The sequence below is a fragment of the Corvus hawaiiensis genome, chromosome 5, assembly GCF_020740725.1.
Source record: "Corvus hawaiiensis isolate bCorHaw1 chromosome 5, bCorHaw1.pri.cur, whole genome shotgun sequence".
Lineage (NCBI taxonomy): Eukaryota > Metazoa > Chordata > Aves > Passeriformes > Corvidae > Corvus > Corvus hawaiiensis.
The window spans coordinates 52,862,859-52,888,184 of NC_063217.1; positions in this window are offsets into that span (position 1 = coordinate 52,862,859).

Sequence of the window (25,326 nt, forward strand, 5' to 3'; positions counted from 1 at the left end):
ACAGCACTTGAGCTTCACAACACATTGCTTCTCAGCAATGTTTGGAATTTTTGCCTAATACCCATAAAAACTCCAATAGTGATGCCCTGAAACATGTGACACTGTAAGGTTTCTCTTTAAAACTATTAGCTGAAATAATAGATGCAAAAAATCCAGAGAAAATTTTCAGAGTTGCACCTTTAACACTAAATAACAGAGACAGCAGAAACATACACAATTACTGCAGACACTGCTTATCATCCCTTACAGGCCAAGGTGCAAAAGTACCACTTAGCATTGACTGCTTTGGACAGTTGAAAGCTAAAATCCAGTGTGACTGCATTCTACAGCCCAGCTTTGGTTGCATAAAACAAAAAGATACTGAACAACACGAGTAAGTCAGGTTTGAACACCACAGTGCAGGGGTAGTTCCTTAAACATGTTAAAATGAAGATGCAACAAACTTTCTTGTGCACCAAGAAGTTCAAACATCAGTTTGTCAGCAAAAGCTTATCTTTGATGGCATTTTCCTACTTCATTAAATAGTCTTAGTTATGTATGTTTCATTAAAACAAGCCAATTCCTACAAACAAATCCAGCCCTGGAGGCGTCAGTCCTGTTCAGCAGCGAATGTTACAGTCTGCAGGAGAGCAAAGCTCCAGGCTAGCTCATGTTTGCCTGCGTTTTCTCAGACTGAAAGCTTCTGAAGTTTATTCTCAAAATCCTAGTTGATAGGCAAAGGTGGATACCAATGTCTGAAACATTATGTTTCTTTATTGTAGTAAGAAATAACATTCTTGATTTTTATTTGTAAAATATGCCTTCTAATTGGGAAACACTGGATAATCCAGGTGGTGTTGGTCAAAAGTCTGGTCATTGGTGTATGAGCTCTGTACTTATGATATGGATATTGGTTATTCTTTTACTACTACTCTGTGACAAAGTACAGAACATGCATAAAAAGTTCTTTATCTAGGTGAAGAAAAATAAAATTCCATTTCAGCTTGACATGGCTAGAGAACTGCAGTGTCTTTTCCACTGGAATGATCTGCTGTAGGAGTTGGCCACATACTTTAAATGTGACTGACATGTCTCTGAATTTAATGTGTCATCTGCTGAGTTCAGGATCTGCTGTCTATCTCTCAATGTGTAAAAAATGAATTGCTTCAAAATGATTTATTGCCAGCAAAATAGAATGTGAAAACAACAACTGAAACAGTGTTGTAAAGGTATCCTACATTTAATAGCACTGTTTGATGAGTAAATTATTTCAGAAATATAATCAAACATTCTTACTGTGAAACTCTCAGACTTGATAAAGCTCTTGCACAGTCTGGCATCTGCTTCCTGATTCATAAAGGGCTAATGCCATTAAGAACATGGACAAATGCAGCATTAAACCCCAGGTTTCCACTGCCGTTTGTAAATCCGTGCAGAAAATACAGGGTTGTATTTTCAGTACCAATCTGCAGAATTAATCTCTCTGCTTTTATCTTTTGTGCTTTTTTTCCTCTCCTGTGAAGTATCTACAGAGGCATCTTTAATAAAGGATTTTCATTTCTGTTTTTTTCTACAAATGGGTGGCTTGCTTTATAAATCTCATCTGTGTACAAGCTAGCAAAAGCTTCATATATAGAACTATTTTCAAAATGTCATGGGTGATCCCTCAAAAATAATTGGTTATCCTTCAAAAACATTAAAAATTCAATAGATTGGTATTAATGCTTAATATTTTTACCTTGGAAAGATTAACATAAACGTTAAAAATCAGTGATGACTGGAGGTAAAAACTCCAATTAGTTGAGAAGTTAAAGCATAACTACAATTGAACATGAGGACTATTATGCTTACAAGCAGCTTAAAATGAAATACATCACATTGCATATTGAATCCCATTCAGCTTTCAAAAGCACCAATCCAGTAAACCTCCATAAAGAATATTTCATATCCTTTAAAAGCAAAGTATAAACGTTTACCTCCTTTTTTAGACTGCATCCATGTCATCCACACCACTGTTATTCACCAGAGCCATTCCTAAGACACAAACAGATGATACTCAAATAAAACTACTGTCCTTTTTTCTTGCCATCTATGTCACCAAAAATATCACCAGTAAGAAAAACAAGTGCTACACTTGTTTCAAGTGTCCCTTGGCTGTTAACATAATCCAGTTTGGTTCTCCTTTAATCTGGAGTAAAGTAACTCTTTGCTCACTAGTGGTTAAATGAGTCAAGTTTTTAGCCAGCATTACTACCAGACCCTCCACCTTCTCCTTCAGGAGCCGTCTGTCCAACAGTTGGGATTATAAAATCTAAGATTAGCAAAAAGTGGTTGGACCTATTAAAAAACCTGTGAGTTGGACACAAGCAAAGAGAAAAGAGTATAACATGGTTTTGCTTAGGTTTTTTCCTCTTCTAGTAATTATCAGTGCTTACTTTTCACCTTCTTCTTCTAATTATTAGTGAGGGGGAACACAAGCCGTTCCTGTGTTGAAGGGTCGTTTTGCCTGAAATGGTTTGTTGCTGTTTGGTTTTACAAGAAGCTGAAATAGTGAATACAAATGTCAGTGGTAGCTTGCCAAGCCATGGCAGGTTATTTTAAATATTGACAACATCCAGCTTCTTGACAGGAATTAAATATATCCGCTGCCTTTCATAATATTTTTTCCCTGTTTTGTGAGCATTATCACATCATTCTACCTGCAGAGGAAATCTGACATTTTAGTGACTATTAATCACAGAAACAAGACTGGAAGCAGGAAAGGAAGATCATCTTTCTGAAATATTTATCTCTTTTTTTCAAATGCGTGCAGAAGTTTGGAGGGAGCCACCTGTTTGTTTCTGATATTCATGAAGCTAATAACCCCTGGGGGTAAACAGATATTGCCTAGGCCTCCAGTATTAGTTAAGGCTTCAAAGGACAATTGGAATCACTTGTGATGCATGGCACATAATTATTGTCAAACTTTACTCTAGAAGACTTCAAATACAGACAATTTTGGAAAGAGAAATGCAAACAGAGAATAACAGACCAGTGCAGTGATTTGCCAAGAGTTATGCATAAGGTTAATTACAGACTTGACCATTCAACGTCAAACTGAAAGTTGGAATGGTTTTGCTGGACCTTAGGTACTATCTGGAGTAGTCTGCCCAGTCACAGATTCCTGGTAACCACCAGAAGTACATCCCATACCAACGTTACTTAAAGGTACAGATGATCGACAGCCACATTTCTACATGACATAGAAGTACTCAGTACAAACAAGGACAAATATTGGATGTGATTCCAAAGTTAACTTTGGGAATAAGCAGTTCATAAATGTACTGGTGGTGATTTTCCTTTCACTTTCACACTTTGAAGGACAAAGGCTGGTCCCAGTCTCTCCCTGTTTGAGATTGTAAAGGAATTCCTTATCAGAATGAGAGTATAACATTTTTGATGCTGAATGTATTCTCTTAAGGCACAAAGAAGCCTATTGTTTCATGTTTTATCAAACATTTCAAACTCATTTGACTTAAGAATATAAATCTTAGCTTTTTATTATGTACAGGTCACCATGTTGCTGTGAGAATACAGAGCACAGATCACTGAAATCTGGTTTGAATTTGTGACCTGTTACTGCTCACTCCTTTTTCCCCACCTGCTTCAGAACTACAATGAAGAAAGGCTACAGTTTGGAATGAGAGCTTTCTGTTTCCTGCACCCAGCTTCAGCTGCTGGCAGTGGAACCACCATTCTCAGTGTAAAAGCCTAAGCTTAATATTCAGAGGTAAATTTAATGTGTGAAACCCAGGAAAAGTGAAGTTTGGGAGTGAATTTCACCTTCTTTCATTAAAACACAGAGGGACCGGATAAAGCACAGAGGATTTATTTCCAAACACTAAGTTATAATAGTATTACACTTTATTAAATCAGAACATAACCCCAAACTGGTTTGGCTCTCCAGTGAGCACTCCAGCATTGCATGCACACAGCAGCAGTAGCTATCCCATGCACACCACAAGTTCCATCACTGCAGGAGTACAGCAAAAAGCCTGGCAGTAGGATCTGTGCCACATGGGTTAGAGGCAGTGCCCGCACACGTCTTTGCTAAGTGAGGTGAAGTATGCATAGACAGCTGTCTGCAGCACTACTGTGCTAGAACAGTATAGCTGAGCTGTTTCCTCAAATACAGGAATCAGATTAAACACAGAATTTGAAAACAAGTTTTTTATTTTGAAAGTAAATTTTTTCTTTTCCTGCTCTCTTTTCCTTACCCTTGTCTATAGGTAAGGCTCCAGAGCCTGTGATTATAATGAAGTTCATCACAGTAATTGCAGTTTTGCCATTTCTCTTCTTTGCTGCAATATATCTGGCTCTGAAGTCAAAACCTTTCATTTTACTCTATTGCTTTTTAACCACTTCAAAAAAAGGAAATAAAAAAAAAATAAAATTATATTCATTGCCCTCAGAGGAGGCTTTGATGGTCTGTACAGAAGTCTTTTGCTCACCAGCAAGACTAGACAGCATACTATATCATGGGTTTTAATGCACTGAAGTTTTAAGGGTCTAAAATAACTTCAGTGTTTGTATTTAACTTCTGTTACTAACCAGGTTGTATTTTTGCAGCACTTTTAACTCATGGAAATCTTGAAAACCAATTGACTATCACAAGAAATTGCCAATAATAGAGTTTATCAGTTTCAGTATTTAGCAGTAGAGAGCAGTCCCAAATAGATATATTATTATATGTGTGTTCACTGGCACTACTCTTAGAAAAACCCTGTAATTTCCACGGCAGATGCAATTTCCTTACAAGATTTCTGACCTAAGGGGATATTAAACAATAAAGAAGTTTATTTCGCACAGTTACTTAAGAATAAACTTTGTTGGCTGCAAAAATGCAAAGATATACAGAAATAGGGGACAGGTAGAAATGCATTTACCTACCCATCTGTCAAGGTAGATAAGTAGGTGTAATCCAAAGTGAAATAACAATCTCTAGAAGAGAACAGACAAATTCTGGGATTGCAATTGGATACATGGTGAAGGGCAAAAAATTATGTCTCCTAATACTCAAAAAAGAGCTAGAATTATGTATTTTCAAGTCATACAAGTAAGTTAATGGGTTTCCCAGCTTTGCTTTGTGGAAACATTGCCAGCTTAATCATGAATATATTTTTGAGAACAGGAAGATTAAAAGAGCATAAAATTACCTCTTGCATGTCCCTGCCAGCACGCTCAAGCACAGTGCTTGTCCCACCTTCCATGTCAGGGGAGGTCATTCCAGTTCAGTGTGTCAGGGAGCAGCCAGAGCAGCAATGCGCCATGAGCGGGGGGGAGCCCAGAGAAGAGGGAATACCACGCCAGCTTCAGCCAGAGGGAATCCCCTGGAGATGGTGGCCAGGTCCAACCAGAAGTTCAGCTCAGAAGCTGGTGATGTGAGCCTGCACTCAAACAGAAATCCATCCCTCAGGATAAGCCTGGCTCAACGGGTTCACCAGCACCAACACAGCACAGCCCAGGAAAGGAGCAGTAGCCTCAGGCTGAGCTTAAGGAAAGCTCAGGGTGGAGGAGGAGGAAGGGGTGGATGTGGGGGAGGCGCAGGTGAGGCTGATCAGGGCCATCAAGGCTTATCAGTGCACTCAGCGTTTCACTAAGTAGAGTCTGTTTGCTTTCAGAGCACTGCTCTGGCCAGTGGGACCAAGCACGAGACAATGTGATTTGATGTGTTATTTAACTGTGGGGAGGCCGTACATAAACTACAGAATATGTGCACTCCTTTTCTAAAAAGGACTTATTTTTCTGGAGGAGCAGAATGAGGAAAACTGCACAGACTTGATTTTTGCCATGGTGGCTGCAGACAACTTGTAGGTAGCATTTTGGCAAAGGAAAACATGTTTTGTTAGAGATGCAAAACATGGCACACTATTACATCTACCCACCCAACAATGAAGGCTAGAGAAGGAAAAATATATTAACAATGTCATTCCATATTTGGATATAAAATCCTGGAGGTAGTGAGCCATAAGTTACCTTGCCAATACGTTTCATACAGAGCCACAGGGTGATTTTGTATATTACTATATGATATTATTGGAGAAGCCCTAAAATTTGAATAAAAAATATTTTTTCTTTCAGCTTTACAATGTTAACCACTCACATTAAGCCATTTACTTTCAACTATTTTTTTCAAGGATGACCAATAAATGCCTGTGTTTCTTTACAGAAGGGTACTGCCTGAATGCTATATCTCTTGAATACTCTCACAAATTAATATGAGATTAAACTGACAAATGAAAAACATTTGTGAGACATTGATCGATAAATGTGAATAACAGTAATACTTCAAGATGATATGGTTTTATATATAATTTAATAGGCATAAGATTTCTAATAAATGTTATGATGTTTAATCATTACAACCGTGCTAGATGCTGGATTGTACAGGCGAAGGCTGGTTTGAATGTGCTGCCATGTTAGACACACTTGCCAATATTAAACAGACTGTGACTATTATCTGTACATTTGTCTCTCTCTAGGGGATTTTTAAGAATTTTTTTAATTAGCTTTTGTTTCTAAGCAGTGCTTTCATTTTTCTTGATAAAGCTTTTGTTTTTCTAGGGTTGAATTGAACTCAGAGTAGGTTCTACATTTTCTGTAGTCATTACAATAAGAATAGGAAGCTTTTAATAATATATGAAAACTAGCAATGGCAAGTATTTTACAGTGCTTTCAAATCCAGTTAAGAATAAAATCGTTTAATGGTTACTTTCTTTTATTGTTTTAATTTTGGCACTATCTTGTAGAAACAGTGTTTCCCATTAGAAAATTCAAATAATAGAAGTCTATGAAAAATGAATGAAAGGTTGAGCCACCATGACAGAAAGTGTGCTCTGTAACATAGGTGCTAATCTTAGCCCAGTTACTCTACTTTTCATGGTCAAGGAAGAAGGCCCTTGTCCGAGAGTTGTATTAATTTACCTTTGCTGCGTTTGACTCTTTTTGGGAGTAAATATAACTAGGCTAACTTAAGAGGAACCATATTCCATATGCTGCCCAGCATATGGAATAAACAAATAAATAAAATAAATAAATTAATTAATTAAATAAATCATGGTATGGCCAGAATATAGTTCAGGATGATTTCTATCTTCTCTGCACTCTTGAGAGCCTGTTGCGATGCTCTGAGCCTTCCGTGCAAGCTTTGCAGTCTGGATATCCTTGAGACTCAATTTGCCAGTCTGCACCTCTTTCCTTTGTTCCTTATAGCCAATTTTTCCAACTGACTCCAAATAGAGCAACAAATTTGGTGACAAAAGTTTTAACATATTGTTTTGTACCAGCAGTCAGAGTTAAGTCAGTGGTTATGAACCAATACGATTCACAACAAATTAAAGTAACAAAGCAAGAGTCATTTACCTTTAAAAATATTAATAGTGGGTTTACCAAGCAACAATATTCACTATTATCTTATAAAAAATGATATTTTCATCACCTCTCACAGCAGGGTTCCTCATCCTAATTTACAATAATGATTAAGCCAGCATCAGATTTTAAGAACAAATGCTATCGTTATTCACTACAGTACTCCAGCAAAGCTTCACTAGGAAGCAATAAGGAATAAAATGTGTTATTTTTTACGTGTTATTTATGTTTCAAAGATTGTTATTTTCCCCTAAATACTTGAATTAAGTTGCAGACTGTGGTGTTCTGAGAACTGAGTTATGTCCTACAGCAATGCTTCTGAAGAAGTGTATCCTGCCTGGAAATTGAGTTCTGATTTGCCTGTGAGTTTTTTTATAGAGCCTTCTGATATTCTGCAGCTGTAGCTGCTGCTGGATTTTGCATTCTGGCATGGGGATTCTTTCTGTTGCCAGAGAGAATGATAAATAGTTGTCTGAGTAGCTCCGAGCACATACTTATTTCCTCTTCAATAAGAACAACAGTCAATATCATTTAGGCACAGGAAAACATCATTACAACACAACAAATCCAAGGAATGCTTTCTTTTTTACTGCTGGCTCTACCTACTAAATTGTAGCTTTTTCAGAACTTATTTTGTGTTGCTGCTGTGCTCCATTGAACAGGTATGGCTAGAAAAAGTATGGGCCTTCAAATACCCTAACATAATAAACTGAAACAGTTCTAAAGACGTAGGATTCTTTCACTCCAATATGAATCCAATTTTAGTGACAACACAGAACTCATACCAACAGAATTGGGAGCATGAAAGGACCACTATGTGTCTTGGTTAAAAGCTGTTTAAAGTTTTTTACACTGAAAAAAAGTCAGTGTAAAACTTGAGAAGTTTTCAGATCTCAGTTCTTTTGATAAATTTCATTACTTTAAACTTCTTTTTGTTTGGGGAAAGAGTTGTAAACAGGTAAACCAGCCTGTTTTTACATTTTCAAGATGAAAACCTCTAAGGATAATTAATTAGACATGAACCTTCTTGAGAGTGACTGAAATGAGAAGGAAAAAGCTTGAGCTTAAGATTAAATAATTTGCAATGGCTGAAATGAAACATTTATGTTTTCAGCTTATAGAAATCTGTGACACATTTAATGTCTTCTTTTGTTGATATCCCACAGTGAGCTACAGGAAAAAACCCAAACCTTAACATTTCTTGAAACCTCTGTATCACTAAATGGGTGTTACTTAGAAATGTGTTTACAGACTTGCATCCTATTGGCAAGGTTCACTGTGTTTTTAACCACAGCACATTAAATAAAGGTTTCTTGCTAATCACTGATCCCATGGTCAGTGATTTCTAGGAAAGATCCCGTGGCTGAAGTGATTAATAAAGCCTGTATGGAGTATTCTGGAGCCTGAGGTTAGGGTGTAGCTTTGTATAATACATAAGCAAGCATATGTCTGCTCTTAAATTACCTATTGTGCTAACCAGAAATCCTAAATATTGTCTCAATTATAATCAAGTAAATTTAATTCTGTGAATATAAAACAATAATAAAGCTCAGCAACCAACTTCAGGCTTTGTATTTTCCTACCATTCTGTGGTGGTAGTCACTAGACAATGTGTCAGAAGATTTAAGAGCTCATGATCAGGTATATTGTTGATAAATTGTTAAAAATAATGATTTTCATCACTGCAACCAACGAAGCGTAGGGTATGACATGTAGTGCAATTGTTTAAAGCTCTATACTGCTCAGTATCTTCTTGCATGGTGCACAAACATTTCATCACCTCTGCTCACTTAAGAATGGAGATGAGAATCTATTGCTTTCATTCAGTGCAATATTTATATTTTTAAAAAACACAGAAAGTTTTAAAATGATGCTACATCCAGATTCAGGCCATAGAATGGAATGGTGAGCAGAATAAAATCAGACACAAAAAAACCTGTTCATGAGAGCTCCCTCAGCCCTCACAAGAGTCATACCCACCCCTGGTCTCTGCAATCCATGTCCCAGATAGCCTCAGATTTAGTGTTCTCTGCCTACAACCCCTCCCCCTAATTTTAGAGCAGGGCAGCTCTGCCTGGGCTGGGCTGTGCCTGCGTGGTACAGCAGCATCCTTTTGTGTACTTAGTAAACAGATAAACACAAGAAAAGTCCAAGATTTACAAACCTGGCAAAATCTGCTTTTAGAGTTCTGCCTCCTGTGCAGAACTGGGTAATAACTAGGGCCAAGTGAATAATGTATACATTTTCTGTTAATTTGAATTTTTAAATTAACCCACTCTGGCTGTTGTTGTACCTGTGTGGCTACCACTGGAGTCAGTGCACTCTCAACCAAAGGGAAAAGAAAAAAGATTAACTCTCTCTAGTCCTTCTTTTTTTTTACGATGGGACAGCCTGAAAACGGAGGTGCTTTTAACAGCAACTCCATGTGCTTTGTACACTAAAAATTTCCTATATTGTTGTTGGTCATTGATATTCCATTTTCAGAATGCTGTTACACCACTGTCATTTCCATCTGGTATTTAGCAGTTTGTAACAATATCAGCCACTGAGTATCCAATTAGCAGCTAAACATGCATTCTCACACAGATGCTTTTTAAAACAATAACAAAAGAAAACAAAATAAATGGAAGAAAGGATCACATACCTGATTTACAGTCACATTTAAAAAAACTTTTATTGGTAAGTTGACTAGCATGAGCTCCAATTTGAGAGTCAGCATTCCTACAATTTGGGATCTAAGGGAAGATGGCACTCTGCAGCTATAAGTGATTACAGAGCAGCTGAGAAACAGAGCCCTTCAGCAGGGGTGTGGGAAGTGACTTCTGAGCATCTGGGAGCCTACAGGCTGCACTCTGCCAAAACAACACTCCTTTGTCAGGACACATTCATCTTCCCATTTCCCATTCCCCTGCACAGCCAAGCAGTTTTCTGGATGCTGTACCAAGAGATGCAAGCAGCACAGTCGAAGCACTGTGTCACACATACTCCTTGTTTTCTCTCTCAGAAGGCCACCAGAGCCCTGTGGACACTGAGAGGGTGAGGAAGCCCATCCCCAGCTCTTCAGGCATCAGGCACCCCTATCCCTCCTATGCAAGCGGTAGCTGGGAAGTGGGAAACACCCCATTTCTTCACAAGTGCACTGCCCTGCTGGCTGAAGGCCAGGAAGATCTCAGCAGGGCAGGTGTCTCTTTTTTAGGTCAAATCTTCTTAGGCTTTTTTTGTTTTCTGTTGGAAAGCTCTCCTGCATGCATATCTAGTGCAGCATTTCAAAAGGAGTCTGTTAGAAGAAAATATGCTCTTGACATGAAGCAAACTTTACAGTACCCTTTGATATGTCAAAATATATCAGTGAATGATATTCTCCAAAACAGCATGCTTTTAGTACTTGAAGTTCTTGGCAGAAGTGTGCCAAAGTTGCTATGAACAACTTCCTAAGAAATAAAAAATAAAATAATTAAAAGAAGGAGTTTTGCGGATATTTTTCCAGGTCTGTCAAGTTTCCTGGCAAATTATCTGTGTTTGTGAATTTTTAGGTTATTGAAAATAAAATGTACTCAGAAAACCTAAACCAGTAAGTCATATAAACCACAAAACAGTTATGTCCTTTTAGGACAGAGGCAGGGGGAAGGTCTTATTTAATTTCTCCTCCCAGTGCGACCTGTATTGGTTGGAAAGATGAGCTAGTACAGAGATGCTGAATTATCTCAACATGGAGTTCAGGCAGATTGCCATGATTTGATGAGCCTCTCTTAGAGAGCCTATCTGTAAAAGATGATGTCCTGTTTCCACTATTCAGTGCCAGGATTTCTATTAACATTGATTTACTCTTGAGGCTGGACAAAGTCCTCACAGATACTGAGTTCCTCATGATGACTTTCTTGAGGGTTTATTACTTGTTGCTTGACTGGTTGCCACCAAAGGATCCCTCATTTAATCATTTTATTTTTTATGAAATGGCTGACAAGGCCAAAAGCAGAAAAATATCACCCTTTTCACCTACTTCCTCTTCAACCACAATGGTCAATATCCTCTGTAAAAAGTCAGTGGTGGCACTGACAAGTCAACTGAACTATTTGAGATATGTTAGACAACACCTACTTACTTGAAGATGAAAAGGAGTCTATGCTTCTCAGATTTCTGATGATTTTTTTTTCTTACTAATGAGTACATTTACACTGGAAAGATTAATGGGTTATGTTTTGACACGTAATGAAAAGAACTCGTTCAGTATGGAACTCATCAAGCAACAGTAGCATTTAATTAGTACCTGAGATGTCTAAATGTATAATTTTAATTCATATTTTAAAAAATTAAAAGTATCCAAAACCCCTCAGCACCTACCAAGCCCTTTCAAAAGTGTATATGACTTAGCTGATTTTCAATGTAGTGTAGCAGAGGGCTGTTTCAAACTCCTGTGTTGAACCGGTTCCCACACAAGGTTCATTAACTGTAAGTTGGAAAAAACAACTCTTCAAAAGTGTATATGGATAGCTGGCATGAGAAAGAGCACTGTGAGAATAAACCAGGTTGAAAAAGAGTGACACACTGCCACAGCTCAACTGAGAACATAGGGATTGTTTACTCCACTTGAGAAATTGATCTACACAATATACTAACCTAGGGCTGTTTCAAACCTCTGTTGAAAAATTCAAGCTCAACTTACAGCTTTTCTCCTGCTCTCTATTACAGGGAAGTCTTGCTATCCTCTTGTGAACTCACGGTTGTTGGTTTCTTTCTTATTGCTACTTTTATTTATCTTACTTCCTGATTTATTTCATCAGGAAATGGGAGTTCAAAAGACCTCAAGATAGGCTATTGCATCAATAGTTCTAAATAGAATTAGGAAGTGGTAGGATCTTGCCACAAATTCAATTTCAGCCCTCTCCAGTTGCTAGCTCAGTACTGAAGACCTCCCAGTATCGTTGTGTTTTTCTGCCTGCCACAGAGGAAAGAAAAGAGGCCCAAGAGAGAGTAAATTTCATCAGGGAACACAGTAAATCATATCTGCACACTATGCTGGCTTTCACCAACAGACACCAAAAATCAATGCAGAAGAATCCAAGACTGAATCTAGGGAGCCAAAGGTTTCCTGGGCTCTTTATCTGATTTGTTATTTCAGATTTTGCCTCCATTTTGCTCCTTTCTTGACCTGTATGCGCAGCAGTTAAATATGCGGCACCCTGTTAAATGGGTTTGGACTTACAATCTTAAAAAGGCTATGCTATAACAAGAAAGAAAAATGTGAGCTAGAACCAATAATAGCATTTCCACCACTGTAAGCCCTGTTACTCACCCTTATTATGAGACTTGTGTCCAAGCAAAACACTTAAATTTTAAATGCTTATCTTTAAATTTTATAATCAGTGCTGAAATCATGCATTCTCCTTTCTCACAGCCTTCATGTTTTTGTGATTGGATGTTTCTAATAACTGCTCTTCTACAAGATGCTGAGAACGGCACCACATCCCAGTTAACATTCACAGAACGGTGCTTTAGAAAATGGCACACAAAATGTATTTGTGTGTCTGCTACAGAGACTCACTTGAGCTGGAACGTCTCTCTAACAGTGCTTGTTGGAAAGAACATTTTTTGGAGCCGTTTCAGCAAGTGTTGTGCTAGTGGCTCGACAGGTAGTTAAATGAATGCTTTTGTTCCACCTCTAGCTAGATTTGTAAAATGAATGAATTACTATCAACCTTTCTCTTCTAGGCAACAGCACCCTTACTCACAGCTCACACACAGGACAAAAGTGAAGACTGATGCTTTCTGTTACTTTTCTATAACTAGCTTTCTGTACTAATGCTACAGAATAAATGCAATAAAGTAATTTCAGATCTTACTGATCTGAAGGAATCTGACATATCTGACTGATATGTCAGGAACACACGCAGAAACACCGCGCTGGTGTCCAGACACTTGTTAAACATCTGCATGGCACACAACTTCAGTTAAAGAAGTACCTTTCTTAAAGCAACACTCTTAAAATCTTGTCTCTGAAGTGCTGAGCTTAGGGCTGCTTTTTGTAGGAGAGTCAATTTTTTTATATACATGATGTAGACACAGGGGAAACAACTGCTTATAAAAGTGTTAACAGGGAACTGCATTGTTTGAATTGACATGCATTAATAGTTCAATTTAACTACAATAAAATATTTTGTGGTTACTATTTAACACATGGAAAGGTCAAAAATCCTTTCCATGTGAAACCTGTTGTAGCCAAATCATAACTCAGAGAGAAAGATCAAGGGTCTGATAAAAGCCTGAAAAGCTGTTAGCTGAGGCTTTAATACAGAGCTGCCTCCTGATCTTACTGTCCTGTAAATAGTGTTCATCATAGTGTGGCCTTTACTTGGCAGGATAAGCAATGAGCTTCAACATTACTTGCAAGGGCTTTTTATTTATAGACATCTCTGACTACTAACATCTAAAACTATCATGCGCTGTGTCATATTCTTCCACATAATGAGTGAATAAAGCAAATAGGCCTTCTGTTCAGAGAAAAGCCGCTGTGTGGTATCTGCACAAGGGTTTCCAAAGATAAGTGGCATTACTAAAATGAATTAAAAATGCAATTAGTGTCTCTAGAGACATATTTGGCAATGTCTGTACACATGGAGAAAAATTGTAACAAGTCACAGAAGTCTTAAGTTAAATACAGAAGAGACAAAATGGGAGGCTGGATGCTGTATAACGGGCAAAAATACAACCCAAGGGATGATTTATTTTAACAGCTGTGTTTTGTAAGTGCTATGGAGCAAGCTGTACATACTGCAAATAGCCCTGAAGGACCTTAGGCCTTGAGGCCTGTCATTTCTTGCCTGTCTCCTCTCCTCTTCTATTCAAAAGGTTGGGCTTAATTTTAAAACTCAGACTCAAATAGGTCACTTCTCCCAAATATCAGGTAGAAACTGCACGACTGCATAAAAACAGCAACAACAGCAGTAACAAACACAAGAAGCAAGCTGACAACACTACAATGCAAAAACCCTAAACTTCAAAAACAAATCCAGTCGACAAAAAGGTCTGTAGCTGTACTGTTTGAATTCTGACTACTCGCTGTGAATGGAGTGTGTGTGTGTCCCAAATTTAAGAATCAGTTTCGTTCATTCAGGTTCACGTACAACAGTCAGGGTAAGAAACACGTGGGTATCTCACAGGCAGAGATTAATAGAGCAAACTCAGCAGTCAATTAGTTCAGATGTTTCTCACCTTCCCCTGTGTACATCCTGGATGGCACTGGCATATGACCCTCTGTTAGAAAAGTGCAGATGATATCACCCAAAACAAATTTAGCCAGCTTTAATAAGCACTTTCTTGGAGAGGTCCTGAGCACTGACTTGCAGGAAGACTTGTTCCAGGGGCCCCTTGCAGCAGGGAGTTTGCAGAAAGCCACTCAGTATTGCAGGCTAAGATACTTTACTTGGCACAAACTACTCCCCCTGCCCAGTTGCCTTCATTGCCTAGAAACATTCTGAAGAATGTTAGATTTACAAGCCCAAGGGCTTGTTTTGAGGTACTGTGAAATTTCCACACAGACAAGCAAGCAGAAAAACATGAACCATGAAAAAATCAGACTAATATTTGTTTAACTGTAAATGAAAATCACCATGGTGACACTGCAGTAGGATGATGTAGTAAGTCTGTCATTGTGTCTTCCAAATTCTGGACACTTTGTTTGAACCATGCCTTTGCTCTACAGTGAAGAAACAAGGGGAAGGAGTACAAGGAGCTTTTTGTGACTCACTGCAAGTCTGAACAGGGCTTCAGTAACCCTCCCAGAAATTGAAAGTGCACTGGGCTTCTCCATCCCTGCTTCAGCACAGGTGCCTAATGCTCCACAGAGCATTCCTATTGCAACTCACCAGCAGGCATAATAATGATGTGACCTCCCTTCAAACAGAAAATGAGCTGCCAGTTGTTTTGATAGAAAAGTGTTTCAACATTCCACAATTTCTTGAATGGAATTTCTGGCCTATATGTGAAACTTCTTGTAGACCAAACATCAGCAATGAAAATTGGGCAGGAATGTAAAAAGGAAAACAATAGCTACGTAAATTAACAGCTCTGTTTGGTAATCCCATTTTCATCATCCTGTGTGCTTACCTGAAGCCCAGTCCTTTCAGAAATCTAACACTTTGCAAACTACCCAGCCTCTCTGTTCTGTAGGACAGCCAGAGAATTAAAAGCCCACTGAGGCAATGCTTGACTTCAGTCCAGTACAGGCAAAACACACAGAGCACATGAAGGATGTTCTCATTACCAAAGCTATATAGGTCATGTCATTGTCGTCACCTCATTTTAGCACTGCTCATTTAAGCAGAAATGTGCTCACTCTCCTTGCTTCCTTTCATCTCCTCTTTCTTTCACAGGAGACTGCCTGATGTTTAGGTTTTTTCCCTGTCTTTTAGGATGACTTCAAAACTCCTGCCGAGCCAGTTCCTATACCTCAATTAATTCAAGTTCAGTTGGTAACTGCGTTGGAGCTCAACTAGTCTGAAAATACTGCTTGGTCATGCATATGCCTTGTTTCTGATCTCTGATCAGGACTGAAGTCTTGCTCTTCAGAGGAGTCTGTAGACCTAGACCAGTGATTTGAGTAGGTCTGGGTTGGTGCTCAGATGAATGCAAAGAGTAGTGAACTCCCTAAATAAAGGGAGGCAGTGGGGACTAATTGTAAATATGTGAATATACTACTAGAAATGGCATATGTGTGTTACTTCTATCACTTTTCCATGTCTTCCACTCCTCAGATCCCATAGCTCAGCTCACAATGGCTTTGCTTGCACGGTACTTCCATGCACCGAGTGGGTTACCAGTTGGATGTCTACTGCGGTGATGACACAAAGTACAATGCAGTGTGAAAGGCTGTAATAAATGTGACAATGAAGAAAAAAGAAAAAGACATGAAAATGCCTTCAAATAATTTAAATTGACATTTCTGTAAACACTTGTCCATCCAACTTGTTATTACCAGGTTGGGAAGAATTCTGGACAAAAGATAAAACTTAATCTCTTCATGTGTCCTTTCATAGGAATGGAAGTAGCGATATGTGTTATTTTAGGTATCAATTAAGTAAAATGAAACAGTTAAAAGCAGATGAAAATCACAGAACCACTGATAAATTGCAATGCAACTTCCATCTGTTTACTTGGTGAATCTTAGAATTCTGAGTAGTGCTCCACAAGCAGATTTGAATAAACATGTAGCAAAAAACTGTTCACACTATAACACAGCATTTATTAATCTCTCATCTATGAAATCAATTCCTTGTTCCCACAGAAAAAGGTTTTGGATAATTTTATTTTGAAGAAAAGTGTCCTATCAGTGAATAAATCGTTCATTCTTCTTTTATTGGTTTCAGTCATAGCTGTTATCACATCTGACCCCTGGAACCCTTTCTGTACCTACAGCAGAACACTATCTTAAATTGGATAGCAAGCAAATATGGAATTACAGCTTTTGTGTATAAAATTTATTATTTTTTTTTTCCAGGGCTAAGCAGATACAAGGCAAAAAAAAACCCAAACAAAAAAACCCCCAGGAATTCAAAATGTTCAGAAACAACAGCCCTAGAAACAGCAGGAATTACTCTTTTTAAAGAGTGCTATAGCCCCTGTTTCCAGTAACTTAACTTTAGCCTTGAGATGACAGCAAGAAATTTTGCATATAGCCAACAGTGATATTAAATTACTAAAGTCAAAAGAATTTGGCAAGTATGAGGAAGACCATTCAGGGTAATGCTAGCAACTTCTGCCAAAGCTCACAAGCAGCCCAGGAAGAGTCCCTAAGGATAAAGAAGGTGGAAAAGGCTTTTGATGATTTCCTGTGTCTTTGATGTTAAGCCACACAGAACTGGATGTGTGTGTTCTCTTTAATGTTACCCAGGAGAAGTGTTTTTCCTACTAACTTTTAGGGCAGCTCCTGAGACCGTCTTGTGTGGCACTTTCCCAAAAAAAAAATGAAAATTGAAGCAATGATGTCAGTAATAAGAGAGCACTGAAGATAAAATTCAGGAATCAGTACCCATGCTAGGGAACATGCTGTTCAGAGAGCGATTTCATTGGAAAAAGGAAAGCCATGTAAGCCTCTGCCAAGTGAGGGACAATCACAGTGGGGATCAGAAGGGAAATATCACTCTAGTAGGTGGTCAGTCCTGCCCAAGAGACAGAGAGTGTGTAAAATCACAGTAACTTAGTGATGAGCCAGACTGAAACACATTTAGACTCTCTCCTGTCCAACACCTAAAAAAAGATAAGGATTGCAGTTAGCACAGAGTTTCTCAGGTATAATCTTTTCTCTGCCCATCCTGTCCTCTTCCAATACCCACTTCCCACTTCAGCAGGCTGACATGGTCATGGGTGTTGTGTGTCTGTGCATGTCCATGCCTGTCCACATTTGGATGTGTGTGTTTCTAACTCACAGACCAATTTCAGCTTGAAACCTTTCTGAACATGAAAGGTTTCAAGGATAAATGAATTTGTGCAAGTTTAAATACCACAGGCAGCTGTGTGGACATGGATGGTCAATGTTCTTCCAGGGGGAAGAACAACAGTGTGACCTTGAGCCCACTGGCTATTAAGGATCCCAGAACAGGAGAAAAATTTGGTACATGCTCAGGCCCCTACGCTAAGTTTACTTTATTATAAACCATACTCACAAAGTAAAACCAGATGGTTTTGGTTCCAGTCTCCTCAAAGCATCTTGTTCATGCTGTGTTCTTTTACTCTATGTAGTAATCCTGAAAAAGGCCTGATGTGTACAGCTGCTTAACATGAAGGACAGCATCTCAGGCTCTAAAGTGCAAACCGTTAACAGAAGTACAAGGTTTTGGGCTCTAGGGAACCATTAAAGTTTGATAAATCTCAGTCAAGGTAAGGAAGGAGCTGAATAATTTGGTCATAGTATAATTTCTTTTGTTCCTAGTTGTTGCCTTCATACACTTGCTTAGAACAAAACCAATTTGACTTTTATTAAGGATTTACAAGTCTTGACCCCATCAAAAATTTCTTGTGATTGCAATTTCATCCAATGAAACCAAAGGATACTAACCACGTGCAAAATGTATGTCCATTTTCTCACAGATATAACAGTTCTAGTTTCAAAAATAAATGACAAGGCTACAGGGGAAAAAAAAAACAAACCCCCTTCCCCCCCAATTAAGGTCTTTAATTCTGAACTGTGAATTATTTGATGTCAAAGACCAATTCTTCAGGTTTAGACGTCAACTATAATGCTGCCAGATAATAATGAATGCCTTTCTGTTTGAACCAGATTCAATATGAAATAAAAGCTAGTTTCAAAACAGCGCAGGAAGGAGATGATCTAGCAAAAAAAACCCCCACCTTGCTTTTCAGATCAGTTTTTTTTCCTACTGATGAAAGGTTATTACTTAGAAAGTAAAATCTTGTTTTCAGAGAGATGGAATATATTCTAGACCTACTTACAGCACTGGGGGTTACAGCTTATGCTTGTCGCTTCTGAAAACCCACCTTTGACAAAAGGAAAAATACAGGCAAGTAAAGGAGTCAGACTCTGTGCAATCCATGCTTTCAGAACGGAGAAGGCAAGATTAAATATAGTAGACCATTTTTAGTGTCAGAATCTGTGATGCTAAGTCACTTGCTGCACTCTGACAGATTTCCTTGTTCACCTGTTGCCTAAGTGTTCATGTTCTCACACAGTGCAGCTGGGAAACCTTCTCATGGCAGTGTGCAAGATGATGTAACCACTATCATGCTTTAGCTGAGGATTAATTTAGGATGTAACCTCTTTTCTAGATTACACATGAGTCTGTTGGCCACATTTCAAGGTGATATGCAAAGGTGCAAATGTTATGGAAAAAGCTGTTACAGGACTTTATATTCAAATGAGTAAGACTGTGTATCACCATGACAGACTGAAAAGATGAAAGACCATGTGGTAGCTCTCCCAAACTGTACCCTTCTAAAGCACAGTGTTACCCTAAATAAATATGTCTAAATTCCTGGACAAGTAGGTCAGCAGGGAAAATGTCTAGGATTTTTCAGGCCTAGCAATAAGTTTGATCATCAAGTATATTCCTACTCATTCCCTCTCTCAGGCCACTACAACTATTTCAGTGAACAATACAGACAAGGTACAATGCTTTTCACTGGAGTGGTAGCTCTGGTAAAGAGAAAGTATTTGATTTCCAAACCCCCACACATAGTTCTTAATATCAAGCGGTGGGAATGGCTAGGCCAGGTGCCAGCCTGGATCTTTGGAAATTTATGTCATTTCCTCACCCACAGACAGCAAGAGTTTATGCAGCTGTCCCCTTGCAGTGACCCACTCATTTGTCTCCTCTGCTGTGGCCAAGAGGTTTCTTCCAAGAGGGAGGACATAGTTCATACTCAGCTCGCATTTGTCAGTGGCCCTCTCAGATGCTCTGATGAACAAGAGCACTTGTAATTATGGCCCTTGATTAAAAGCAGTTTAGCCACAAGAACAAAACAACAGCATTAATTTGTTTCATAAAAGCCAGCCCAAAGCTTGTCTTCAGTTGCTGCCACACTGGGACAGATCTACACTTGCAAAACTAAGTAAATGTCTACATTTTAAAATTCCTAAGCCACCCAGCATTATACGGAAGAACACTTTTTTATTTATCTGTAACTATTTATTTTTTAAAAAGGGAAACTACAGATATGAAATGTTGTTCTTCTTCTCCTTGATCTTTCTTTTTACTTTGTGACAGCACAGTATCTCTAAAGTAGCTCAGATAGGAGAAGAATAAAGTAGATGGCTTAGACATCACTTTTAAAAAATTTTTTTTAATATTGTCACCACATCAGGATTTCTAATAATCATATACCAGATGTAAAATAATTAGGCCTATTAGGCCTATGCCTGTTTGTAAGCTGGGGGAAAATTGAGGTGATGACAACCTAAAGCTCTTCTATTATAAGAAAAAGCGGACATATCAACTTGTGGAGAGCTGGATCTCTTGCTAGACTGGATATTATTCTCACATATTCATATAACCTAAGGAATTCACCTTCAGCTATCAGTACAGGATCTAGATATTTAGAAGAGGTTTAGTCAGGGAAACTAAAAATTCCTCTATGTGTATGGGGTAAAAGATGCCATACAGGAACTTGAGAACCTGAGTAAAACAATTATCAGGTGAAAGGAAAAAAGAATCCTTTTTCTACTGTAAAAACCAAAATAACACTTACAAAATCAATTGGTACTAGCAAAATCAGTCAAGATCTCCTATAACATTTGTCTTTGTTCTCAAAGTTGCACATGAAGTACCTACAAAAGAGCCTGAAGTTTCAAGAAAATTAACACATTTTGATTCATTGAACAAAGCTGTATTCCCTAAGGCTCTACTGAATCCTTTCACTCTCCCTGCCCATTCTCTCTCATCTGGAGAGTTACCAGTTCCCTGGCTTATTCTCTGCTGCGCATGTGAGATCCCTACCCTAAGTCCAAAACTAATCACCAACAGTTCCCCCTAACAATCTCCCTGTCCATTAAGGTCACTCCTGATGTCATTAAGATAGTGTTTCTTTATTACTGCCCTCAAAGCACCAGTGCTGATAAAGACAGAGCCAAGGGAGGTAGAAAGTGATTCCTCCCATTCATGTTAGCAGGGATTGGCAGAGGAATAAAATTAGACTCAGGGCATAGCTGCCTGGCCTGGAATGCTCTAAATAGGAAAAGAGGCTATTTCTCCCTCCTAGCTGCAGCATCAGCGGAACCTCAATGGTGTAATTGATATAGAAAAAACCCTCCAGCTCAAAACACAAAAAACCCCCCACCAATGCTAAAAACGCTCCTCTTCAAACCGAAGAAAATTAACAGGAAACATTAGTAACTGTATCTGTGCAAAGAAATTTTGTCTGATCACTCAATCAAAAATAAATCAGATAATACACTCCAAACTGATTCCAGTGAATTAGTACTCAGGAGTTTCCGATTAATTGCTGCCAGCCAGCCAGAAAACATGTCTTCTGTAGTGTTAATTTTTGTTCAAAAAGAAGATTACACTTCCAAGGGAAACATTTCTGTGTCTTTAGCACTGTTATCGGAAGTGTCTTGCTACACAAGGTTAAAACAACTGGCATTTTGCACTGCAGACACATCAGATGGGTGAGAGGAGTTGTGGGAGAAGAAGGAAATAAAAAAGCTGTCTCCTTATCTTGGTATTAAACCATGAAAAACAATTAAATCTTTAATCGTCATCTTTAACGAAGAATCTTTAAGATGAATCTTTAAGAAGTGCTAAAAGTCATTAAAGAATGACTTTTTCTCATAATAGAGATTACATGATCTGCTGGACCGGACACAAGAACAACACAGAATTTCACCAGACCTTGAAGCACATCTATATTTCAGAAACACCACTGTACTTGTCTGTGGCATCATTTTCTCAAAGCAGTAACGTTGACACAACTCCCTTGCAGAAGAAATGGGAATGCTGGATAGCATAGCCATAGAGGAGATAAATGGTCTGTGGTGTTTGAAAGTATATCTAGAGCTGGAATTAGCCCACGGCACAGTTAAGTTGTCAGTGTACAGCCAATTCCTGTGCCTCATTGCTGAGGTTCACTCTACAAATAGTCAGCGAGGACCCTTCTTATGTAGAAGAAAAAGCCTGATCAAAAGCAGAGGCACAAACCAGGGAGGAAAAATCTTAATCATTCTGTGATAGCTATGAAACTGGCGACTGAAAACAACAGCCTGCCTTCCTGGCAACACAGTTTGGAATACTCAGCTCCACCTTATATTGACTGTCCAACCCAGAAAATAATTCCTCTGGAAAAGATAAAATAATTTCTGCTCTTTATTTAATGATAACAACACATTACCATGTTTGGTGCTTTATTCTGTCCATAAAATGACTTGCAATAATAGCTAATTCAAAAGCTTGTCCACTGTTGTACAGGCAACTCCTACAACGTGGCTGGGCAGTGTTAAAAGAGATCATCTCTTAGCAATGTTAGTACTTGTATCCCCAAGTATATCACAGCTGTATAATCAAAATATGCCATTTAATCATACTATATTTGTATACCTAGAAACACTATAGAATGTGTATATTATATAATAGCTAGCTTTTTGTAATCACTATGCTTCATCCCAGCCCAGCCTTTTACATAGAATCACAGGATATTCCGAGTTGGAAGGGATCCACAAGGATCATCAAGTCCAGCTCCTAAGTGAATGGCCCACACAGGGATCAAACTCACACGCTTGACATTATTAGTACCATGCTCTAAACAATGGAGCTAAACATCCCATTGTTCTTCATCCACAAATTCAGAATAGGCAAGTTGCTTCTACCAGACCGGCTCCTTAGCTTGCAGTCATACCTATTTCATACAGAGACACTGATACTTGTGATAAACTCGGCACACATCTGCAAACCCTCCTGCACTGTACACATGTGCAAACAGCATCTTCATCAAATATCTCTTTGCACAAAGGAACCCTGTGGAAAGGTGCATACACAGGGCCTTTTGCTTTAAGCTCAGCCTGTGCCCTAAGCTTCTAAATACAGGCAAATATCCCCTCAGTGAACAAAAGAGTAACACAGTAACTGCAAAATTATTCTGAAACCTGATGGAAAGGTTCCCTACTGCCCCCTCTTAATTTCTGTCATCATTAACATCACCCAGAGGAACCAGCCACAGGTTCAACAGGTGGCCAGGGGTATTAGAATGGTCCTGTAGAATTGCCATGGCTGGTTCTCAAGTTAGGAGATAGGTTCTCAGAAAAGTCAGAGAGAAAGAGAAAAAACCCCACATACGCCATGAAAGTTTTATTTATAATTCTGAATGATCACTATCACTGTCAGAAGGAATAATATTTGTTAAAAAGAATGCAGAAGGAGACCCTTCCCTCTCTTTTTCTCCCCTTTTCCTCTCTTTCCCTTAATGATAATTTTTAGGAAGGAGAAAACCAATTTTGTATGAAAACTGGCATTGGTCTTCCTGGTCAAAGAGAAAGAAGAAGGACATAGAGCACCTGCATTAGTAATGGATTCTGAACTCCTGCCCTCAGTTCTGCCACTCTGGTCACAACTTTTGCTTCAATGTAGTTGCTGCAAATTTACCTTGGAGCAAGAGACAAGAAGCACGCTCAAAGGATGAACACAGAGGAAGAGGGCAAGTTTGTTACTCTTTCAGCTTTGTACTTTAACTGCTACTCCAAAGTGAAGTCCAAACCACTTGCACTACATCCCAACCTCTGCAGACATCCAAAGTCACCAGTCCAGATGCAAAATATCTTCCCGTTTCCCCTTCTCCTCAAACACTCAGTCTGCAACTGAAGTCACTCAATTCTATTCAATCTAGAGCTTCTCCATATTGAACAACAATGTTTCGACACCAGCAGGACCTGTGCACATCTACACTTCATCAGCAAGCAACAGAAGCAGCGAAAAAACTCTGCATTGTCAAGGAATAATCCTTGGAAATAAGTTACAATAATTTTAAATTTGGAAAATACCAGCATTTTCAAAAAAGACTGCAAGTATTTAAAAATACATGGTGCTGGAAGAAAATTGCTCTATGTATTTCAGTTTTTTGTTTTATTCAATGAAGTATTTCGTTCAATTAAAGAAAGGCCTAAGAAATCTCACCTATGTCATAAACAATCACAGATTATAAAAAGCTTCAAAGCAAATCTCTTATTACTTAGGCTTCATTCTCACAGGCAGGTCCAGCTGCAGTCACTGGAATGCAATATTACAGCTTTTTTTTGCCATCCTCTGCCATGATTATTGTTAATAATGTTGGAAAGGGATATTGGCATTTTAGTTATGACATTTTAGATTTTAAATAAAGCATTTGATAGGCAGTTTTGAACATGAAGTCATTGTAAACGTGCAAGCTGTTACCTGAGAATTAAACACTGAGAAGTGTTTCCTTATGCAGTTGGATAAGTCTCCTTTCTCAAAGGTTTTGAATGCATTTTCTCAGTTCTCATGTTGAAATCAAGCATACCAGGGTTTACTTTTGTTATCTCTAGGCCTATAGCACCCAAGGCATCATATAACATCCAGTGAATAATTTTAGCTCTGGCCAGACTATTATGTCTATACCCATACTTTACAAGACTCTAAAGTGCACCTTATCAGTTAGCAAAGCAAGAACCCTGGAGGCCTAATATTACTGGAAATGTATTTGCAAATGTTTAAGGATGCAGGGCTCAAAGGGGGATCCTAACAAATCAAAGACAGATGTTCTCCTACCTAAAAGCCATTGCAGAGACTGAGTTATTGACAGATGATACCTTTGAAAGCCATAGTAAATAAGTGACAACTATTCACCAGGAGGGCAGCAACCACTGCAACAGGACAACAGGTTAACCAATCTGCACAACAGTTGGCCTTGAAAATACTATATATTAATTCTTGTGGTTCAATTCAGATACTTCTCAGTGAATATAACATCACTGGACAGATATATTCTACAATAAAAAAGATCACTGAAAATTTACTAAGATGCCTTTGAAAATCTTTGTATTTTGTTTGCAAAGGCCAATCTGTGATGGAGAGCAGTGAGGCAAACACGCCTGAGGGTTGGGAAAAGCAGCTGAACAAGAAGCACTTCTTCGCGCACACACAGGTGCTTTCCACAATACAGTTTCTGAAGAAGAAAATTCAAATGAAACTGTAGTTGAATTTTGCATAACACTTCTAGTGTTCTGCTTTCTTTTTTTGCTTTTTCTCTCTGGAAGAAGTGTCTTCCAGAGAGAGAAAGAAAAGAAAGGCTTCTCACTTAGCTACTTATCAGTTCTGAGGAAATCTGAGAAGGTCAGACCCTCAGCCACAGTTATTGGCTGTCTGGCCGGGTGTGTTGATGCTGCAGGCTGCATTGTGGTCCCAGATAAAGATAAAGCCAGTTACTGAGCTAGTTCAGGCATCAAAAACAATCCAGCCAGAGCAACAAAGGCCTCAGCACAATCTC